The sequence below is a fragment of the Glandiceps talaboti genome, chromosome 11, assembly GCF_964340395.1.
Source record: "Glandiceps talaboti chromosome 11, keGlaTala1.1, whole genome shotgun sequence".
Lineage (NCBI taxonomy): Eukaryota > Metazoa > Hemichordata > Enteropneusta > Spengelidae > Glandiceps > Glandiceps talaboti.
Window position 1 is genome coordinate 16,220,786 of NC_135559.1, and position 24,308 is coordinate 16,245,093.

At 33.9% G+C, this 24,308-nt stretch overlaps 1 protein-coding gene across 1 annotated transcript in view; it reads left to right on the forward strand.

Annotated features, from left to right (window-relative positions):
- The first annotated feature begins 3 nt into the window (after positions 1 to 3).
- Positions 4 to 24,308, forward strand: part of LOC144441922 (uncharacterized) — a 46,197-nt gene continuing 21,892 nt past the window's right edge. The window contains exon 1 of the mRNA XM_078131187.1: positions 4 to 16. The gene's annotated coding sequence lies outside the window, so the exon portion shown is untranslated. The remainder of the gene's footprint in view (positions 17 to 24,308) is intronic.

Consider the following 24,308-nt stretch of genomic DNA (forward strand, 5'->3'; position numbering starts at 1 on the left):
CACCGATATCATTCAGGTACGTGGACAGTGTTTTTGTATTCTTCTTGGAATTTAAACCTTTAAAATATCATATTCGAACCGTTTTAGTCGTCCAGTATTTTCAATCTGGTCTTTTATGCAATCTAAGGAAGCTAGTTATGATTTTAAGAGGGTGTAGGAGTCGCCGTTCGCCTGCAATGGCGTAAAATGCGGTGATCTTCTGAACAAGTTGTGGCTTGCGAGCACTATCACTATCAAAAGCGCTTTCGGAAAATTGATCGCCTGTACGGATAAAACGCCAATTTCCTTTATTCTGCTCCGCTATCTTTGGATACCGCAATTGTCTGACGTTACAGCAATGTTACGGTTTATGTAGTAGTATCAGGGTGCATTGTAGCGTTTCAAATGATGGATTTTCAGTCGTGGGTAGATTTAGTGCATAAATGGTTGTTTTCTGTGTTGATACATATGCACATTGCGCTGCAGTAAAGAAGCGACGTCGAGTCATTTTCTGGTATGTCTGTTTGACCTCGTTGCTCTTACGTACGGCGTATATAGCAGTGAAAGCGATTCAAACGACTGCGACGTTTCCACTTTTTCCCGATGTTCACGCTCGTTTTGGATACACCATCCGGCATATTTCTAGATTCCTAACAAATATCGGAGAAAGTGTTCAATGGGTGATAACTCGAATAACGTTCTGTCGCTTGTGTTTTAATAGCGTTCAGACAATTGGCAATTATTCACTGGAATTTCAAACGCTTTACAATGAATGAACGTTAGACTGGAAATTATTCGTGCTTTTAATCCGCCTTTTCAGCGCCACTAGAAATGTGTCTTAGCACTTACTCGGTGATCTTTTCGGAGATAGCCAAGTGGAAGGAATTGTTTCTATATCTGGGTGTGTTTTGGGGGTAATTGTAACGTGATATAGCTACCGCAAAAAACAGGTAAACTAACAATGAGAAATTCGTGGTCGGACTTTTTTGACAAGAATTCCTAAAATGCAGTGTTTAATTGTATAAAAAAAATAAGAATCATTTTTGGAAAACATTTTTTTTTTCGAATTCTGTAATAATTTTTCATTTCTTTCCATTACATCCAAATGTTTATAATTTATTTTTAAGAAAAATTTTAGTTTGAATTTTATTTCTGTGGTCACGTAAACCCAGAGATCAGTGGAATTTATATGTACTGCTAGATGAAATATTTTTACACTGTTTTGACAATGTGTATATATATATTATATCATTCATTAAATTTGTAATTCTGTTAAAAACGCATCATTTCCACAGAATTTAATATTCATAATTGAAAAAAGATAGTTATCTATTTTCCCAGTAGACTCTTGCCATCGATTTTTTAGGAGATATAGAAGAGAAAGTCGAATTGATCTACCTAGGATGTGTTTATGGAAAAGAGTCCAGTAAAAACAGTTCACAGTAGACAGAAACCAATGTAATTATGAAACTAATACCATGGTTACGTCTACAAAATGTACACTTGTATGGTAAAGAAAAAAATGAGAAACACTTGTATGGTTAAAAAAAAAGTGACATTGTAACCTAGTGACATTTTATATAAAAATAAAGGATAGTTAATTTTTTCAGGAAAAAAATTGAATATAATGAAACAACTTATATGAAATTCACTGACAAAATACTATAATGTGATAGTCTTGGCCACTGAACTTGGAGCCCCAGTAGCTTTAACTTTTAGCCATTTCTCATTAATTTTTGTCAATTTAAAAATGTAGTGAATCAACAACTTCATAGATTTTACGGAAAAAAATACAATATTATGATAGTTATGGTCACTGAACTTATAGCCCCAGTACAAAATATAACTACCTTTTAGCCATTTCTCATTAATTTTTGTCTATTGAAAAATATATGAAACATTTACAGACCCATTTACATGAAATGGTTGAATCATTCCAATTAGCTGAAATTACCTGTCTATATATAATTTAGATTACTGTACTAGGTAGGGGTACACTAGCTTGAAGGCTGTGTGTGTGAGAGTAACTAGGATAATGAATGATTCCGGAATATCTAATCATTAGCCAACAAATTGTAAATTTGTCAATTGCTTGTATGGTTTGTGAACACTACATACACATCTAGGTACGAATGAAGTCATCCATTTGTTAGGAAAAACAGCATGAATAGTTGATAATAAGATTTGAATAAAAAATATGGAAAAAATAAAACCAGCCACAGCTTCTGGGGTACATGTATTTCTAAATATCATAATCCAATGCCACACATGTAAGAAGATAAATACAGTGCAAAGAAATCCCTAGATACCTAGTTAGTATATGTAAACTTTAGATATTTTCAATCCTACAAAATTTTGCGATTTTACAGTCTTCTGCAAGTGCTCATAGACTTACGTATTTTCACCATATTACCTGAATGGTACATGTACATTGTTTTCATGTACAAGAAGACATTTTTAGTCACTACTTATTTTTGCGTTTTATTTTCCAGTGAAATTAAGTCTTTTGTGAAAATTCCAAGGTTTACAGTATTTGGGGCAATACAAAGTGAGCAGTCCACTCTGTACATGTGCCTCTATGATTAAATGCTTAAAATGGTAACCCTTATTTAACCAAAGCCGTCATTTACAAGAACTTGACCTAAAGAGGGATAGTAACCCACCACACCAAGAATATTGAACATAAAGTGCAACTTCGCGATCATCGTAAAATTAGAATTAGTTTAGGAATAAGGATAAATATAAATGTGTCAAATTTATTAGGAGAGACTGTTACTCTTTTTAACAGGGATATCAGGTGTTGCCCTCATAAAGTAGTAGTGCTTATCAGCTAGACTATTATTCACAATGTAGCAAACACCCTGATTAACATGCAAGTATCACCCTTTTAAGGGTGTGCAATTCCAGAATATCTCCCTTACATCTGTGTGTAATGATCCAAAAAACTGATTTATCATAACTGATCTTTGTCAGATGCAAATAGGAGACTCGTTTCACATTTTCCAAGTTGTCTAAAAATGAACATATTCCTGGTTCTCTAAAAACATACACACACCTTAAAGTGGCCATATGGATGAGAATTTGGTATTTATTTTGGATTTTTTATTTGATAAAACAGCTTCACTATGTTTTTCTACTTGAAAAATTAAAACAAAAGAACATATACCAAGTCCATGTTCATAACTCAATACATTGCAAAAAGATGCAAAAAGTGTAAAAAGTTTGTTATTGTACGTACAATAACAAACATTTTACACATTGTTTAGTGTTTTGCTGTTTATTGAGATGTGAACATGGACTTGGTATATGTTCTTTCGCATTATTTTTTCCAGTAGAAAAACGTTGTGAAGCTGTTTTATCAAATAAAAATCCAAAATAAATACCAAATTCTCATCCATATGGCCACTTTAAAATACATGTGTATAGTTACTTTCAATTGTTGATATCATATCATTAAAAACAATAGTGGTTAATTTACATAACAATTAATGAGTCTTATGCAAATATTGGTTGATTTGCATGATAGTGAATGAGACTTATGTAAATATTGATAAATTTGCATGACTGTGTCTGTTACGAAAATTTCCTTGTTTTTTTCTACATGATGACAAAACTAGAAATCCAACTTATTCAATCCAAAATGTCTCAGTTTGGTACTTTATTCAAAGTAAGAGTTCACACAGCATGTATGTCATTTTTGAAGGAGGCAACTCCTGGCCTCTCTACCCACATTTTGAAAGAGGGTGGTTACCAGCTGTTAACACTAAAAAATAAAAGAAACCATACAATAACAATGAAACTTTTTATTATTCAAATCTATCAAGACTCTGCCATTATTATTCCTGGGAGAACAAGGTCACATGAAACGTTGTTGTTTTTATGATTTAGATGACAATATTGTTAGTGTCTTGCATAAATTATCTTTTTCTATTCAAATTAAGTATTGAAATTCCAGGTAGCTGTTTTGCAGCTTGTTGTGTACATAAAGGCCAGACAAGACGTATTGTCATTTCCAACTTAATTTATCGACGAGACTACTAAACTCGATATTTCCCTATTCAAGTATTGAACTGCATTTTTATTTTTTTCCCCTTAAACCTTGTGTACATTCAATTTGTTGAAATCAAATGTTTGTGCTCCATAGGGGAGGGGGGGGGGGACTTTGTAAGCAGACGAAATCTGCCTCTGATCCACAGGATTTTTCACTTTGTTTTCAGTTATTATGATTTAAAGTAGCGGAAATGACTAATTTTACAAAATCACCCCCACTGTTTCTACATTTGTATGTATTTGATACGGCTTGACAAGGTAGCCAAGACTTTGGATTTAACAGTGTTTTACAGTAATAACAGAGTTGTTTGTAAATCAGTACAGAACATTGGTACTAATATGTAAATTTTGTATGGCCTTCAGTTTGTTCAAACTCATAACAAGTCAATGAATATGGTTCAATGTCAAATTACTTGGAAGGTCTGAGGAGAACCTTGAGACTATTGTTCATGCAGAATATTGGTCGACGTCATCATTTATGTTTCATTCATTTTTGTTGACATTATTTTTTTACTTGACTGGTATTCAAGTGATTCAATGTACATAGGAATCAAACGATGATGACAATATTTCGCTAAAAATGGTAAATCTCTAAAGAGCAATTTTGTGTTAATAACGACATTATTCCATTTCAATTCCCAAAATATTCGTTATTCTCTATTTTATTTTTAGGCCAAAAAAAAAGGAAATTGTTTCTGGTCACTGAAATACCCTTGTATCAGTCTTTTAGTGTGTGTTTGTCCAACCCATGCAGTCTGCAGGTTCAGGGGAGAGGGGGGGGGGGGGACACAAAAATAACCTTCCCAAAATGTACTCCAGTGATGACAACTGCAGAACCAATCATGAACAAGTAAATGACATCTGCCCCACATACACACTTTCTCTTGAAAGTATTGAATAAAAAGAACAGTAACTGTCATAAATAGTAGATATCATACAGTGACAGGTTTGTTGAGAATTAAAAATAATTGCATCATGGCACCACTTCAGACAAAATATTCTGACCAGAAACAATTCTCCCTTTTTTTTCTTTTTTTTTTGCCTTATCGAGTTAATTTTTTTTGAAATTGTATGCAGCTATACAGTATACATATACTTCTGCTTCCAGACTGTTTTGTTGTTAGCGTAATGATTTGTGTATATCAGTATGTAGTATTTCCATATGTTATATTTGTATAAATTACCATATCATCAAACATGTAAAATGTACATTATATTACCATACCATTTTATAGGCTTTAGTAAACAGATGACCCAAGCATGTGTTGCCATGGTGATCATTTTAAATCTGCATGACATTGTAGCAGATGATCCAAAAATGTCCAACCCTCAACTCCTTCTGGTAATAATGTGACTCCCTCTGCAGTAGGCAAATAACATATGTGAGGTTAAAGTAAACATTGAATGTACATACATCTACTATTGTGGCCGATATTAACAAAAGACCAAATTTTTCAAAATGATTGTTTTCCTGTGTGTCATAACAAGGATAGTGGAACATCAAATTTTGATTGGTCACAAGAAATGTTTGTTTCTCAGATCAAATTGGTTGAGAGGGCATGCATGTACTGGTGTGTATGAATCAAAAGGTGTGTCACACTCACGGTATGAAATTTGCCTTTTACAACAATTTCAAAATGGTGGTAAGAGCTTACTTTCTTTGTTAGTTTTCTCTCTGTCAATACTGACTAAAAATAGCACAAGAGGGTAGCCATATTGTGTTATTGTACCATGGCCGATAAAATGGTTCATTGATTTTACTGTCATGGATTTTTAGACAAGATAACAAACATATCACATTAAAACTGCAAACTGTATATGTGTGTATGAAAACATAATTGTATGGTAGAAAAATTCAATTGTCTGAAGTGAATGTGTTGGTAATATCCACATAAATATTTGCTGAAATTTGCTTGATGGCAGTATTTCTGATAGAATCAGTTGGGTGTCCCTTATTTCATGTTTGTGTTCACATTGAGACACATTCACAGTATAGTTGTCATGGTAACTTTATAACACTTATACAAAAGAAGGGGAAATTTGTAAGATGTTCACAGTTTCCTATACATAGCTGTAGTGTTAGAATTAGACCTCAATACAAATCGCTGCAGACTTAAGTCTCATGACTACAAATTTGTCACAAATAAGTATTACTCAGAAAATGATGATACTGCCGTTTGAAATATGCACAACAACAACAAATATGTTAATGTTGAGTAGTGGGCCCTCAAGTGATAGCCAGGTTTTGTTGTTGTGAGTCAAAATGAGAAAAACTGGGATTTCTTGTGAGTCACCGCATAGTAAGAGATAGGAGAACACCAAATTTTGGTGTATCACTAGAAATTGTGTGTGTCAGTGGTGCATCAAATTGGCTTAAAGGGTACACTGATATTGAGTACTACAATTTTAACCAATACATGTTATTATGTTAATTAATTTCTACTGTATTTAAAGGACCAGGATTCATATGTAGTTGTTAAAAACAGTTTTATTTCAGGGCTATTGAAAAAGTGGTCCCTAACAAAAGAATGATCCAATCTGTTTATCATTATAGCTACACTGATATGAGTGCACTATTAAATACATGTATGTGAATACTGATATACCAACTTTTGAGAATTTTGGACACTTGTCTGAAGTCACGCATGTGTTGTGACTTCAGAAAACGCTGAGGAAGCCATGGTTGATACCTAGAAAAAGCTTTTGGTGAGCTACTTGAAAATGTTGGTGCAATATGAAGTTAAAATTCATGAACTTAGACTGAAGGTTTGCACAGATGAGCTGTCATCATACTACATTTTATTATATACAAATGTATGTGCATATGAGATTCAAACATGGTGGCTTTCAGAAATCATGAAAAAGAACCTAAATACTTAATCAAAAGGTGTACATGTACATGTAGGGTGATCCTTGCAGCTACTGTTTTCCACTATTTAAACTGTGTTATATAACAAAGAAAATCATTCTGTATGGCTGTCTTTTACAGGCCCATAGCAGAGTAGTTGTCTGGCACAGCTATAGAATAAACTTGTGGATCTAGAACAAAAGAATAATCCTATGTAATGCTTACATGCCACTGTTAAGAAAACACTTATAAAAAAAACCTTGGATTGAATCGTTGACCTTTAAGGCACAATATATCAATATATAGATATAAACTCAGTGTTTGTCAAATGTCTATGCTGGAGTAAACAGTGCTCAGTACATACATGTATGTAGAGCGGTGTAAATAACAGTGTCACACAAGATACACAGGAGACATTACACAGAGTTTCACGCTGTTGCGATCATCAGATGACTACCGGTATAGTGCTATGAAGTTCCAAATTCAAAGTTCAAAAATTCCATTTCACGTAATATAAATATATATATTACATGTATATTAGTAATAACTTTGAACTTGGTAAATCTGGATAAATATTGCATACTTATTTACAAGCTTTCAGACTCAACTGAGTCCCTGGTCATGTGATCTTCAGTTAACAAATGGATATTTAACCACCACCCTCCCCCCCCCAAAAAAAAAAAATAGAATTGAAATACTCTTTTTTTATTCTCCTGCAAAGTGAAACTTCACAGTAAATTGTTCAGTTATCAGACATGCAGAAAAAACAATTTGAGTGTCCTATTATTGTCATTGATATGCATGAAGTGAAGGATTCCAAAGTTAATGACTTTGTCCTTAGCAGACATGATCTGTTTGTGCAGCCAGTAGAAACTGATGTTAGCCTGCACTCTCTTTAAGTTAACAAATACGATGTTGAAAAATAAAAGTGAAATTTTTAACGACTTATTGCTTCTTGCATCAATCACACTTAGTGGACGACCTGGTGACAGCGACCTCTTTGTAACGCTAGCAGACAAACAATGTTTCCTATAGTTTAAGAAACTCACTATCTTTCTTTAGATCTGTAGATGAAAACCACACAGACAATTGGTTGGTGTGTAAATACTGGACAAACCTCAAACAATTCTGTATATTGTACTTGTAGTATGTACATGTGTAGGTGGAGAAAGGCCAGGTGACCAGTTACCATGTAGATGGAGAACCAGTGCTAAGTGTAGATACGTGAGTGAACTACAATGTACACTTGGTACATGTAGACGAAAACTGCACTGACAATAAGGGGTTTGCAGATCTCACGAGATATGCAAATATGCCTAGCAACAACGATTGTCAAACATGATCATGGTCAAGCTTTCACCATTGCCATATGCAATGATGTTGAGAACAAGTGTTGCTAAGCATTTTGACACTTTCAGCTTGACCATCCTTAAGTGGTTGCTATGGATGCAGTGGCTCACACTGGGTCCACTGCAAGACGGAAAAACAGGTTGTTAGAGTTGTGTAGATACTAGACACACCCCAAACAATTCTCTAAATGTATGTTTGTAGGCAGAGAAAGGCCAGGTGACCAGCTACCATAACCAGTGCTGTGTGTAGACAAGTCAGTGAACTATTAAAATGAAAGTCTTACAGGACTATGTGTAAATACAAATGTATGTAGACAAACATCAGACAATTCTGTACATATACATGTGTTGGCAGAGAAATTGTGAGGTGGACGGTGAGGAGCCACTGTGCAGATAGAGAACCAGTACTATGTGTAAACTAGTCAGTCTTTATGAAAACCACACAGACTATGTGTAAATACACACATGTAGGTAGACAAACATCGAGCAATTTCCTACATGTATGTGTATGTATGTAGGTAGAAAAACATACAGCTACTGTGAAGACCACAAACCAGTGGGATGTGTAGACAAGTCTACATGTAACTATTGTGAAAACTTCCCAGACCATGGGTTATGTGTAAATACATGTACATGTGTGTGTAGACAGAGAAAGGTCATGTGACCAGCTACTGTGTAGGACAAGTACTACTATGTGTAGATAAGTCAATGAACTATATGAAAACCTTACAGACAATTGACCATGTTTTAAAATATGTACACAAACCGTAAACAATTCTCTAGATATATGTGTGTAGATGAAGAAACATGATGACCGACTACCATGTAGATGTAGACAGAAGGCAGTGCTATGTGTAGATAACTCAGTGATCAACTATATGAAAACCTCACAGGCAATTGACTACCAATGCATGTTGTATGTATGTGTAAGTAGGTAGATCGACCTCAAACTCTGCCTCAAACAGTTCTGTAGACGTGTGTGTAGATGGAGAAATACTGGATAACTAGCTGCTTTGTAGATGTACATTGTACATGTAGAAAAAGAACCAGTTCTATGTAGATAAGTCGGTGATATACTTGTACATGAAACTTTACTCACTGGTGTAGTCAGCTCTATGGAGGAACAAGGAATGGAGGGTTTACATGTAATAGAGTGGGGGATTCATTATCAATTAGGTGCAAGGATATTGAGACAAACATGTAGACAACGAGCTACAGATACATGTATGGGGAAACAGAACCGTAGGAAATCATATTGACAAAACACATGCATAATTTAGGCATATGACACAAACATATGTGTGATTCAAGTGACCTATACCGCATGATATAGAATTACTTGAACAATTCATTGAAAAGTAACCAGCACTTCAGAACAGGTGATACTGAATATCAAATTTACCATGCAGCAAGAAAATGATTTTGCAGAGTGTTTTGTATCTGAACAGGAACAGTATCATATTTCAACATTTTTTTTTTTTTTTTTCTTATTTTTTTTGTGTATTTACTAAAACTTGTGATCACCAAATAATAAAAACCTATCAACATTCCATGAATTATTAACAGTTTGTTTACAAAGAAATAATCAAGTTCATTCTGTTGACATATGGACATCAATCCAGTGTAGCCAATACCATCAACATGCCACAAATTCACAATTTGTTTACCAACAAGTGATCAGATCTGTACCCCAGTCAGAACTGTTTACATATGGACATCATGGGTGTGTACACAATACCATCAAAGATTAGTAGACAAGTTGTTCAGCTAATCAGAAGACTTGAAGTGTTTCCAGTCAAGGTTGGGTGTGTTTTACAACATTCAAATATAGTGGAAAATGTCAGCTATATCAAATTCTGTGTGCAATGAAATACTTGCAGACAATATAGTATTATACTACATTGTATACAGCATCAAAATAATCTGTACATTTTGTATCCTATTACTAGTGGTATTTGCACTGCAGTGCATCACTGATAACATTACTGCATACTGGTATGCAAATTATATTCAAATTGATATGTTTAACATTCCTTGTACACGAAATCATGTGATCGCACAGTATGATTTTTACGGAAATTTACAGTTTTGAATAAACATGTAATAATAACAAAACCCCCATGCCTCATGGGTGCCAGTGTTGGGTACTCATGCTTGTGGTATTTCTACATCACTTTCACTCTGTACATGTACACTCCAGGAAGTATGGCCACATACAGAGCACTGCAAACATTCATGCAGATACCATACCTGTAAGTATGTCACACTTACACCCATGCGTCATGGCATTCTGTCGTGATTTTAAATATAGAACATGTCCTGAAAGTAGTACAGCTGAGCAAGTGTACTATTTTGTACAAAATGTCAGATCTTTTCTGTTACATTTCATGTGTTGCATTTCATTTCATGTGTCACATTTCATTTCATGTGTCACATTTCATTTCATGCGTCACATTTCATTTCATGTGTCACATTTCATTTCATTTCATTTCATGCGTCACATTTCATTTCATGTGTCACATTTCATTTCATTTCATTTCATGTGTCACATTACATTTCATGTGAATAAGCCTAGCCCAATTATGAACAGAATGACATTCAAGAAATTTAATTAAATTATAATACCATAAATTTTGTTTGCATTTTTAATATACATACATGTATATTACCCACTATATCAGACCACTTCCAATTACAGCATCAGTGAATATTCTATAGTAAAAGCACAGAAGTGGAATTGAATTTTAAATCAGTTTGGGGATATTAGGAAACTCAAACATAAATGTATATCTTTTGAAATGTAAAATGTAACTGTAATTGAGATATCATATTTAAATAGATATTTTGATATGTTTGTAGATTTAAGTACAATTTTGATATTTATATCATTTCTTATAATTATTTCTGACATGATTTACCAGTTTCAATAAATCCAGAATTTAAAAATAGTAACATGATGAATATTAATGAAGTGATAATATACTTCCTGTCAAAACTACAGTTAAAATCTTTTCTTTTAGAAAAATTCTCCTGTGGAGAGTTGTTGTCTAGTTTAGTGTCCCCACTTTCAACATGTAATTTATATTGATGTCCTTGTACTTTGACCTTTGACCTCACCATCAGGAAGCAGATGTAGATAGCGAGAGTTTCACATAATAGGAATGAATCATACATTGTCAATGCATACCAATTATTTCCCCAAAGAATGACAGAGTGTGAAATGTAATCAAATGTAATTAAAAGGTGTACATATGTAATCCATTATTCTGTAGTCTTGGCCAGCACAGACCTGTTTGTTACAACGGAACTGAATTAAATTAGCTATTCCAAGTAGGGGATATGAATTATGATTACTGCTTCTCTCGTATCAATTCTACTAACAATTTCCTCAACCGTAACTGCTATGCAAGCATAAAAGTAGTCTGGATGCCAACATGGACTCTAACTAAACCACAAGTATGAATTTGGGATGAATTTTAAATTACATCTCATGCATCTCAGGACTTCTAGAGTAAAAACTTCGACTACACTGTGACTTGAGGTGTAACGATACTGTATAGGAACTAGATAGCATGAACGAGACGAGTAAATTTTGTAAACCTGATGATGGCTCAAAAAAAAATGCCTGGCAAGTAAATCAATTTATATATTATTTTTTTATAGCAGAAAGGATAATCCCTTTAATTTGCCAAAATCCAACATTCAGAGTTAGGGATTAAAGGTATATATTTAATAATCTGTTTAATTTTCCCGTGGAGATCAACTTCTATGCATAATTGTTTTTTTCACTTTTCCAATGTTTTTACTGTGGTTGGGCAACCCTGTTAATAGAAAGTGGTAGAATGGTAGTGTTTCCCCATAGAGTCTATGGTAATATTGTTTTGGAACCCAGGTAAAATGACATGGGAACCCAGGTAGATTTCACCTACATGTACTTACCGCCCTTAGCAAAACACTGTTTTCTATAAATGTACAATACTACATGTATATATACTCCAGTAGATTTCACCTACATGTACGTACTGCCCTTAGCAAAACACTGTTTTCTATAAATGTACAATACTACATGTATATTATTTGTAGATTCTTACTTTTCTTAAATCATAGACAGAATCCATTGTATGAATTCATTTTGTATTTTCTAACCAATCTTATTTTTTAAAGGAAGGATAAAAAGGGTTAATCTAGATGTCTGTCTAAATGTTCTGTGGGCTAATCACAGAATCCAACATACATCAGTGTTTTATTTAAGGGCGGTAAGTAGGTAAAATCTACCGGGGTTCCCACATCATTTTACCGGGGTTCCCCACCTATAATACTATGATACATTGCATGGGAAGCACTACCAGTTTTACCTCTTTCCCCCTTTCTGTTACCGGGGTTCCCAAACCTTAGCAAAAACACTGTACATACATATAGCAAGTTGACATAGGGGAGATCAATAGTTCACTGTAGGCTAAAACAAAAACATAATTCATTTAATTTAGGGATAGGGGTTTTGAACCATTTTAGTTCTCATCCGACAAAAAATGGATTTACTTTTAACTTTTGTACTCTTCAAAGCAAATAGTTTTAAAAATATTGTCAAATTGATATAGGGAAGAATTTTTGCTATACAATGTAATAGTAAATGTATGACTATAACACTAAGAATACATTAAGAAGTGTCAATAAAAGAAGTGAATATACACGTACATACTGGCTTTAAATTCATAGTTCTGTACACTACTATATACTGGCTTTATATTCATAGTTCTACATACTGCTACACACTGATTTGAAATTGATTGTGCTGTCTGAAATAATTGTGAATTTTGGTCAATGGAGGAGGGAGTATGAGGTACATTGTATGTTGTCTCCCCTTACATGCAATGGATTAGTTCTATACGTTCCAAGTGAGCATGTACATGTAAAGTTATGGACTTTTTCTCTACATCTCATGACATTTCCCTGAATGAAAAACAATGAATTTATATGAAGTTGTTCAAAGCCTTCAGATGAGCTTAATTACTTGTTTTTTTGTCATTAATAGTTTTGTAATACTACACTGATACTACACTGACTTGTCTGTGTGTAAACAATACAAGTAAACAGTCTAGACCAGTTAATTGTTTGACACTAAATTGTAATTGTTGGATGTTGATAGGGTTTGATTTACTAAATAAGCATACATGTTACATGCTTTAGCAAAAGTATCACGAGGACATAATAACTCAAAAATAGGACCACAATTTATGAAACAATTATCTTTTCAGATTGCCACTGGCATTTTGAAGCATTCAAAAAACAAAGCAAGTTGGAGAATTGCTGCCAAACCTCTTTACATTTTGCATTTTCACGTTCCCGCCAAACTTTTTTATCAACATAAATTACTTGATTTTTGACATATCTTGAATTAAGGTCAGATTTAAAATCATAGAAATTATTAATAAACATGACTGGTTTTCAAAAACTTGTGTGAAACTGATGTAGTTTTACCAAATATAGTGACAGAAAAGTGAGATTATGAACTGAGATTTCATATGCCTCACTTGGAAGGATTTCGCAACTGACAAATCATATTGTATACCACATGGGAGGTTAATTTCAATTTCCTAGCTAACATCTAAACCTTCAGTTATTTGAAATATAAATAAGCCTTGGTGTACTATATATCCTAAGTGCAGTTTCTCCCTGCATAATTCTAAAGTGGCCATATATAGTGAGGATTTGGTATTGATTTTTATTTTTTTATTTTTTAAAACAATTTTGTTATACATGTAGCTTCCTACATGCACTTGACAAATGAATGTGAAACAACATGCCAAATCCTTGTTTGTAACTCAACAAATTGCAAAAAATTAATACATACAAATGTGTAATTTTTTTTACATATACACACATGTGTTACCTTTTTGCTATGTATTTAGCATATGTTGTTTCATATTCGTTTTTCAAGTAGAAAGCCATAATAAAATTGTTTTTGTTTTATAAATTAAAAATCCAAAATAAATACCAACGCCTTATCCATATGGCCACTTTAACAATATTGTGGAATAATTCAGTGGAATTTTGTAGTGTGGTAATGCTGTTTATTTAATTTCAGTTTTAATAATTTTCTATAATCTTGGGTACTTTTCCATTACAGTTCATGGTAATAGATCCTACCTAGGGTTTTGTCAAGGTCTTGATAGAGTAGTGTGTTCAATGCTATAATTTACACTAATTTACAGGGTCCTTCCTGGGTCATTCTAGACTAGTGTACTATGTATGATTTCCTAAATAATTAGTTGATATTTATACAACAATAGTATACTGTTATGCAAATCAGCTGTTGTTAAATCATTAGTTGATATTTATACAGCAATGGTATATGCAAATCAGCTGTTCATATTCACTATCTTATCAGGAAAATATCACTGCATGAAAAAGTAGAATGAAGTACCTTTATATGTACATCTAGCTGTCCACTGGAAACAGAAATACAAAAGGAATTGGAAATAAATAACAAAAATGCAAATTCTGTTGTCTGCATATGTAACATCAATGACTTACTATGAGCAACACTGAAGTAAAGCACTTTCTCTATGTGCTGCACTCGTTTATAGCATTCACATTACAACCAGTAAAAGTGAAATAAAATACTGTCTCTATGTGCTACACTCGTTTATAGCATTCACATTATAACCAGTAAAAGTGAAGTAAAGCACTTTCTCTATGTGCTACACTCGTTTATAGCATTCATATTACAACCAGTAAAAGTGAAATAAAATACTCTCTCTATGTGCTACACTCGTTTATGGCATTCACATTATAACCAGTAAAAGTGAAGTAAAGCACTTTCTCTATGTGCTACACTCGTTTATAGCATTCATATTACAACCAGTAAAAGTGAAGTAAAGTACTTTCTCTATGTGCTACACTCGTTTATAGCATTCATATTACAACCAGTAAATGTGAAGTAAAGTACTTTCTCTATGTGCTACACTCATTTAGCACATTCACATTACAACCAGTAAAAGTGAAATAAAGTACTTTCTCTATGTGCTACACTCGTTTATAGCATTCACATTACAACCAGTAAAAGTGAAATAAAGTACTTTCTCTATGTGCTACACTCGTTTATAACAAATATCTTGTATTCATTTGTATTCACGTAGACTTTCACAATTACAAGTCTAAGCAGACATGTCAGAAAGAAATGAGAGTCTTCTATTTATCTTACAAACCCGTACCTAACAGTCACAAATCAGCCAGTACATTCATGCATATTTTAGCAGTCCTTCTACACCACCGGCGCAAATGGACTCTTCTATGAATTTTTTATCGTTATAATATTGTTATTGCATTTTACATTATTAATACGACGACGGATATATAGTTTTCATGAATGTAACATGCACTCAAGGCCAGATCTGTTTTTAAGCTTCTTCCTTGCATGTATTTCAATGATTTTGATATGGTTCGGGAACTCTAGTAACAAAAAGGATAAAAATCAACAGTGTACCATAATTTAGGTCGGGAACCGTAGTAAAAAAAAAATCTAAAATGACTTTGGAACCCCAGTGGATTTTACCTACTTACAATTTAAAGCCCTTTGCAAAAAACACAGCATATGAAAGGCAAGCTGTTGTTTTTTATGAATGATTGGCCCTATTCTTCAAGTGATGTATCTTTTATACTAGTATTTGACATGACCGCAATCAAGTTTTGAACTTCACTAGAATACTATATCACAAGCCAAGGATCTTGAAACATATTTGTTCTGATAGTACATGTATTGATAATTCAGAAGGAACATTTCCAGAATATTTTATTTTTCGTTATAAAGTACACTATTTCTGTATTTTTGACTGGATCATCAGCTCCATGTAAAACAAATCTCGGTAAATCTTAAGTCAGCCTTACATGTAGAAATTATGACTCAAAATCTTTAGTAATCTTACTTTTGTAACTCCGCAATGCATGTAGAAACCATGACTCATAAAGGGTTTCAATTTAGCAAAGGGCTTATCACACTTCGTGTGGATAATGTAGAAGTAGATTTTCCTCAGGACATTACATGTATCTAGTAGTCACTATTGGGTTCCATCCAGTGATTTCTTGAAAATAGTAGAAATTAATTCCATATACATTTGCTATAGACATTCCAGCTAGATGGAAGAATACAAACCTAATGTGCATTGTACCCTAGCCATTTGAACCACAGTGATATACATATACATACCGTAAATCTGAGATATTTTTGCAAAATTTTCTAGTGGCGAAAATATATCTATTTACAGTATATTGTAGAAGTACATTGTTTTCATATATTATACATGCACATATATTTGCCATGTAATCAGCTGTTTATAAATTCTATATATATACCAGTAGAAGTTCCTTCCTACTGTTATTTTAAATTCTAAATCAAAATATATTTACTTATTTGTATGCAGTAGATATGTGATTATAAGCCCCTACATGTACTTACATGTATGTAAAATTCCATCCTTCTAGCATTGCAAATTCTAAATCAAAGTATATTATGTCTTTTCTGTGTGCAATGGATGTTTGAGTGTCAACCCCTACTTCACATATATATACATAATATGTAAGCTTTGTCCACATTCCCGTATTAATAAGGGACTGTGCTCTGTCATACTGTTATTGTACCACTAAATTCCAAATTGATAATACATTGTACATGTACATGAATAATGTACCTGTATATTGCTACATGTACATCCCATTTGTGTGGAACAGTGTGTTCAAGTAGTAAGCCACCACTTATGTATAAGTTCCATCTGTCTATCATTGTAAATTTCAAATAATATATGTAGTCTTTTCTTTGTGTGCAGTGGGCTGTCTTAGTATAAGCCTCTACTTATGTATATTTGTATATAAGTTCCATCCTTCTATCACTGTAAATTTCAAATCAAAATGTAGTAATACTGTCATTTCTTTGTGCAGTGGATGTTTTAGTAAAGCCACTACTTATCATGTATATTAAGGCTTGGTCCTAGTTTATGGTAAATTCCAAGTCAGTAGATAATACTTTTCAATGTGAAGTGGGTGTTTATTTGAGTAGAAGCTTTTGCTAAAACATAAATACCTGCATGTATAGGGCTATGTATTGTCATTGTAAATTCTAAATCACTATAATACCTTTTCTGTGTGAAGTAGGTGTTTAAGCTGTCCTACTAAAACACAAGTACTAATGCATGTATTGTTATTGTTAGTTCTAAATCAGTAGACTAATGTGAAGTGAATGTTTTTTCTTAGTGGAAATCCCTTGTTAATTCCAACTATATATAGTACAGATTATTTAAATGCAAATACAATATTAAGATTTTTCATGTATAAAAACCATGGTAGAGGTAAATACTGGAATATTTTTGCTGGTTAAAATAATCAGTATTCTGTGGGAAACTGTTGAATTTTGTCAAGTGCTGATTTACCTGTCTATGCTAACGGATGAACATTAAAAACTGTATGTGATTCTTTTTAAAATTTCACCATTGCTGGAAACTCTTATTTTTGTACTCAGTAAGTCTAATCACGTAGTGATTTGATCATTAGTATTTCACTTCTGTCAAGTTATACCAGAGAAATGTACACTTTACACTTTCTTTGTTGTGTTTACAAAGGGAGGCATGACCCACATGACCACAGTGTCACTGGGGAGTGACCTTGTGACCTGACATGACCCTGTACTAATGGATTATTCATACTCCTACTTCAGTTTGTACTTTGTTAGCTCCGCTGTCAGCGAAAGCTGAAAGCGTAGCTTTAGGTATAGGTGGGTATTGAGGTATAGAGAGTAGAGTGAATCATAGGTGTCCGTCAAACTTTTATATTTTTACTATCTAATCCGAAAGTGACAGTCGGAATTCTTCGATATTTGGTGCGCATGTTCCCTGGGGGAAGGCTATTCAGATTTGTTCATGCCAAGTTGATCTGTGCCATTTTCAATTTTTTATGATTTTTTTTCATAAAATGTCATTTTCATCAACTCCTTGAAAACCTCTTATTAGATTGCTTTGATATCTGGCATGTTGATGCGCAGGGGGTAGCTTACTCAGATTTGTTAATTTCAAGTCAGCACATCCTCATTTTTATTTTTTATGATTTTTTTTTGGTAATTTGAAAAAAAAATGAATATGTTAATGAGCATAATGACCGACGCCATATTGGAAATCAGTCGACGAGACTTTAAGTATACTGCCACTTTTCAAAAGACACTATTGACGTCAAACAAGCAACGTAATATGTGCTATAGTCATAATTCTACGCATTGGGCGCCCAAATGACAAGCGTTTGTTCGAAACAGGGTTGTAAACTTCAAATCCAATTCTGCACCCTTCTACGTAATCAGCCAGTCCGCAACATCCTCATTTGCATACTCTATCCTGATTCGACCAGAAGCTGAAGGTGACCTCATTTGACCGAGCGATTTTCCACAGCAAGTATCTTGAGTATCAACACAGGACGTTCTTGGTACTCACTAAAATCACACTTCAGACCCACTATAAAAGTGTGATGTTTTCAGATAACATGTAACTTGTGGTTAATTCTATATTGTCGTGCAATTTGGAATGACAGTGAACCAGAATTCAGACAACTTGCGTAAGGAAGGGCATGCCAGGCATGGCATGCGGTTGAAGTTATGGCCGACAGTTCACATGTAAAGTTAAACGACATGAACGTGTCTTGCCTTTCCAAAATGCAAATATTTGCCAAGTAAAAATAAATTAAAATAATTACAACTTTAATTTGGCTTCAGACTTTGCATTATGTTTTGCGTACATGTTTTTTGTATCTTTCCCCGTTTTACATGTAAATCCGAAAAGGTTCTCTCTCATCATGTCATCAGTGTCAGTGATCATACCGCGGGGCTGCTTTGAGTACGAGCGAAGTGAGACATGTTGAGGTATTTTGTTGAGAATTATAAATATTGCGAAATGTCAAGTACAAGGTTTAAATACACTGGAATGATGAAAAAAATGGCAGAGTCTGCTGACAGGCGCCGGTCACAAGAAACACTGTGAATTAAAATATCAGACGATGTATGTATTAATCGCCGACAATCCACCCGTATGCACGAGCGACTAACCCGGAAGCAAGTCGTTGTCAGCCATACGTTACAGTGGTAACATCGTCCGAGAAATCGCTGCGTTCAGAGTGTCATTATTCACAGAATTGTTGTTTTCGAGTGAAAACCCGTCTTGAATTGTATAACTCTAACAAATGAAGACATGTCAAGTTATATTTTGAAAGTTGTATCGCGTATCGCTAGTTTGAGACGATTTTCTCACGTACTTATAGTACTATCGAGGCTTACTTGGAAGTAGTAGGACCTTACTCCAGTTCATCGGGAAGTTTAGCCAGTCCGATAATTCTTTCTGGTTTAGTTTACAACACTTTTGATCACGCAGATTTTGTTGTTGTGATGAAAAGAAATAAAAAAAAAGATCATTTCAACCATTTCTTTGTGTTTTCTTTGTGAAAGGTAACCGAACATGAACGAGTGTTACCACTGTAACGTATGGCTGAGAATGACTCTCTTCCATGACTTGAGATTGTCGCCGTACGGAAACTAAGATGGCGATTAATACATTTCTTCCCTATATATATCTACCACAACTAGAACAAGTTGAATGTTGTTGACTTTGTAAATTTGTTAGAAAATTGAAATTCAAATTGCCTCAAAATTATTTTAGATCCCTAGTTTATTTCATTCTTCATTAAAATTTTCCAGGGTTACAGCTGTAAGACACTGGAATTACTTATAGCCAACCTCAAAATCCTCTTTTTTTCTTTTTCTTGTGTGCATTTCCCAGTCATTTTTTTCTGAGATTTTGTGCAATTTTTCATAACAGTAGATTTTGTTATAAAATGGTGACTATGGTATAAAAGTACAATACATTACCAACTTCTGTGTAAAATGTGTTTTATAGTGAGACATCATATGAAACCACTATTAAGGGAGTGTACAGTTTTAACTTCCAGGGGGGGGCGGAGGATTTTCAGGGGGGGGCCACCAATTTTTCTCAAGAAAAATTAGGGGGGGGCTAAACAAAAATTTCACTATTTGTTAGGGGGGGCCACAAAAAAAACAACCTAAACCTGAATGTCAGGATGGACAAGTGCCAGATATGTATATAAAATAAAATATAGGCAAAACCCAACACTTGACTGTGCACAATGTCCTACAGAAGTAGCATTTAACATGGATTGATGATAAAACAGTGCACAAACCTATTAAATCACAATATTTGTATTCAGTGAAACAAAAATTGACCGGCGACTCTGCCACTTCTCAAGGTAACTTTCCCATGAAATTGTGTAGGACTTGTTTCATCACAATCACTGTCTGAGATATCAGCCGTGCTTGAAGTTTCAGAGTTATCAGTAAAACAATCATCACTGTCTATAACACCTATTATAGCATTTTCACTTTCAGAGTCACTACTATTTGTATCACTGATGTCTGTAGTTGTAGTTTGAAGTTCATTTGCAGTCACTTTTCTTGACCTAAATTCAGGTGTTCCAAGTATGTGCGTTGATATTATGTCTACTTTTTCTCCTTTTAATTTTCTATATTTTGGCAATTTATGCTTGTCTAGATATTTATGTAGCTCTTTTACGTTCAGTTTTTCTAGAGTTCCACTTATGAATAACTGCAACCAGTCATAGTCATTATAATTCTTGTTTTCTCTTTTCTTCTGTACCTCTAACCGATGTCTGGATCTAATGTTTTTCATCCTCTCCAAATTTCTCAAAAGTTCAATGTAGTTTTTAACACTGTTCACACTGACAATATATTTCTCAGCAAAACGAGAAATAGCAACTTCATCATTTAATTGTTTTGAAACATAGAGCTTTTTTAAGTTAGCACCTGGTTGTGGTAGTCATCAACAGTTCGATTTGTGTTTGGTGTTTCAAACACATCCATATAATGACCTGGGTTGTGCATATCTGGCATAGGATGTGGTATTCTGTTCATAGATGGCGATACCCAATCTGTAGTGGAACAGTAACTGCACTTTGAGCCATTTTGTATACATGAATCCCTAATAAATTCCATATAGAGCTCACCAATATTGTAATGGGTTTCAATAAATTTTCATTCTATCACCATGGTAGGGTTCAAGTATTATATGATAGCTTTTGTGAGTTTGAATTAAACACAAAATTATTCACAGGTGCTGGGTGAGGAATGTATTCATAACAAGCCATGCATTCATAAAAATATTATTCAACCCTTTGAAGTGATACATGTACTGCCCCCCTCAGCGCATCAGTTTATTAAAGTCTCTTGAAATATAGTCCAGAAGTGTTTTATATTTTGCGTAGAGATAATATGAATACTATAATATAGGAAGGGTCTTAATATGTATTTCAATCTTAAATAACATGTTTTCCATTTGCACTGCAATTAAAAATGTTTCTAAAATGTATAATTTATGAAGTGTTTAAATTAATAATAAATGATTGTGTGACCAACCACTGCAAATTAATCCTAAAATTTGAATATGTTCACATGGAAAAAAGTTTCCTCATGGTGCAATTTTGCACTATTTTTTCCAAACCTGTGATAAATAAGTAATATATATATATACTTGTTCATTTATTTGCTAATTTATTTATGTCAGTGATGGGCTAAAAATCCAAGAAAAAGTGTAGCCAGACCAGTAGTCTATTGTCACCCCTCAGTTGTAAGTAGACATCCTGTCAGCCAATTTAACTAATAATAGTCTTTATTTGTGATTTTATGAGTGTCCATGATTCAACAACTTTGTGCACTGGTTCAATTCTGAAGTAAGTATAAATATGGAATAAGTTAATACATGTAGCAACTGCTGGCAAATCTATGTGTTGCTGTATCTGTGTTTCATCTGTGCGTATTTTTGTTAGTGGTTTCAGGGGGGGCCATGAAATAAAAACAAGAAGTCTTAGGGGGGGCCAGATAATTTATACCAGTTTTTGTAGGGGGGGCCACCAATAAAAATCCCTTGCTTCATTAGAAATCCTCCGGCCTCCCCCTGGAAATTAAAAATGTACACTCCCTAACCACTTTATTGCATCGCTAAAACAAAACTGCATAGTGACTCGAAGAGCTGAAGACCTGAACCACTTCTACATGTCACCAAAATAAAAAGTTAAATTAAAAAAAAACCAGCGGAGCTATTCTGACCGATAGGTCGCTTGTTATGTTAACTGAGATAATTTTGCCTAAAGCCATTTTGAGTGAAGAAGGTTTCACTGTTTTTATTTTATATCTGGGTCGTATGATTTGAAATTCTGTGAAAATAATTGATTTTAGCAAACACCGTAGTTATGGTTTACAGAGATGCCTGTGTTGTTGCTAAGGATTGGTAACCAGGTAGTGGGAGGGAGGGGGTTCAAATTACCACACTCTATACCACAATTTTTTGTGTGGAATTCCAGTGATAGGGGGGGGGGGGGGGGTGTAAGACTTGCATAAATGTAAACTTGCATGACGAATTAAATCCGTAACATTAGCACAGATATCCAAATGTAATACCACGATTCTGGTGGGAACCCCAGTAAAATATTTGGGAAATTCAGGTAGATTTTACCTTTCAAATTTTATAGCAAAATCACTGATGTAACTTATAAGATGTAAGAAGATCAAATTTTGGTATATCACAAGAAGTTGCTATGATTCAGTGGAAAGTCATGCCGGCTGCAGGGCAGACTGTGTTTGTAATTTGTCTTACAAATTGTTGATCAATTTATTCACAATTTTTGATGTTTTAGATTCTACTGTTTCATTAAAATCTGATCTTTGTATTAACCCCATGCATAGAGCAATGTGATGTGTTACACCGTTGCTCAGCTGTGTTGAGGACAATCTAACCTATCATAAAATAATATAGCTATGTTTAATACTACATAAAAGCTATCTTGCATTTTACTTTCCTCGTTAATTTTTCATTTCTTGTGCTAGACTCATGAATCATTTTCCAAGACGGCGTTCTGTGAATCAACAATTCCCTGTAAGGTATGGTACAAAATGTACATACGTGTATGTTTTGTTGTACCCTTGAATAATGATACTAGTATCATTTCGTGAAGAAGGAAGACATTTTAAGAACTGAAATTTCTTGTGATCAAAACAGTCTCTGAAATCTTAGCCCTCAGTGTCAAATATGTGACTGAGTATGATCACAAACTCTCTCAGATTTTAGCCATCACTGTCAACTCTTCAAGTAATATTTCATTATGACAAACTCTCTCAGATTTTAGCCTTCAATGTCAACTTAACTGATTGTTTATGATCACAAATTCTCTCAAATCTTAGCCTTCAATGTCAACTTAACTGGTAGTTCATGATCAAACTCTTTCAGATCTTAGCCTTCAATATTAACTCTTCAACTGAGATTTCATGACAAACTCTGTCAGATCTTATAGCCCTATATGTGTCAAGCCTGTTCAGTTGACTTTTCATGATGATCAAGAACTCCTTGCGATCTTTGTAATAAAAATGAATCATTGATGATAATAATAATGATAATGTTAATATAAATAATGCATAAAACCCATAAGAGAGCATGCATCAAATCTTAATCAAAATTGAAAACAGAGTTACATATAGTCTAGTGAAATCTCTCATCAAATCTTTCGGGGTTAGAGATCATGTTAGCATCCAGACTAATAACATAATCATGCTCATATTTTAACACGTTTCCAAGGATACGCTTTACTGTCTTTACTTCAGCCATGTTTTTCAGTGCAACAGAATACATCTACATTGTACCTGACTGCGTTCAACTGTATAAAGAAATACAGCAAGGCACATTAGCACCGGGCTGCATTTCCTACTAATACCATAGCTGCCTTTGTTGTTCAATACCACGGTGTGAACATTATGACCGGATTTAAATGAGAATGCAGGTTTATATGTGAGTATAAAGGGATGAGAATGCAGTGATAAAATGATACTCAGAGAAAGTCATCACCACAAAGGGGAGTTGCGGTATAAGTAGGAAATGCTGCCTAGTGCTAATGTGCCTCATTTTATTTCCTATACAGGTAAAGGCACTCACGTACTATGTACATGTACGTGTATTTTCTTACACTAAAAAAACATG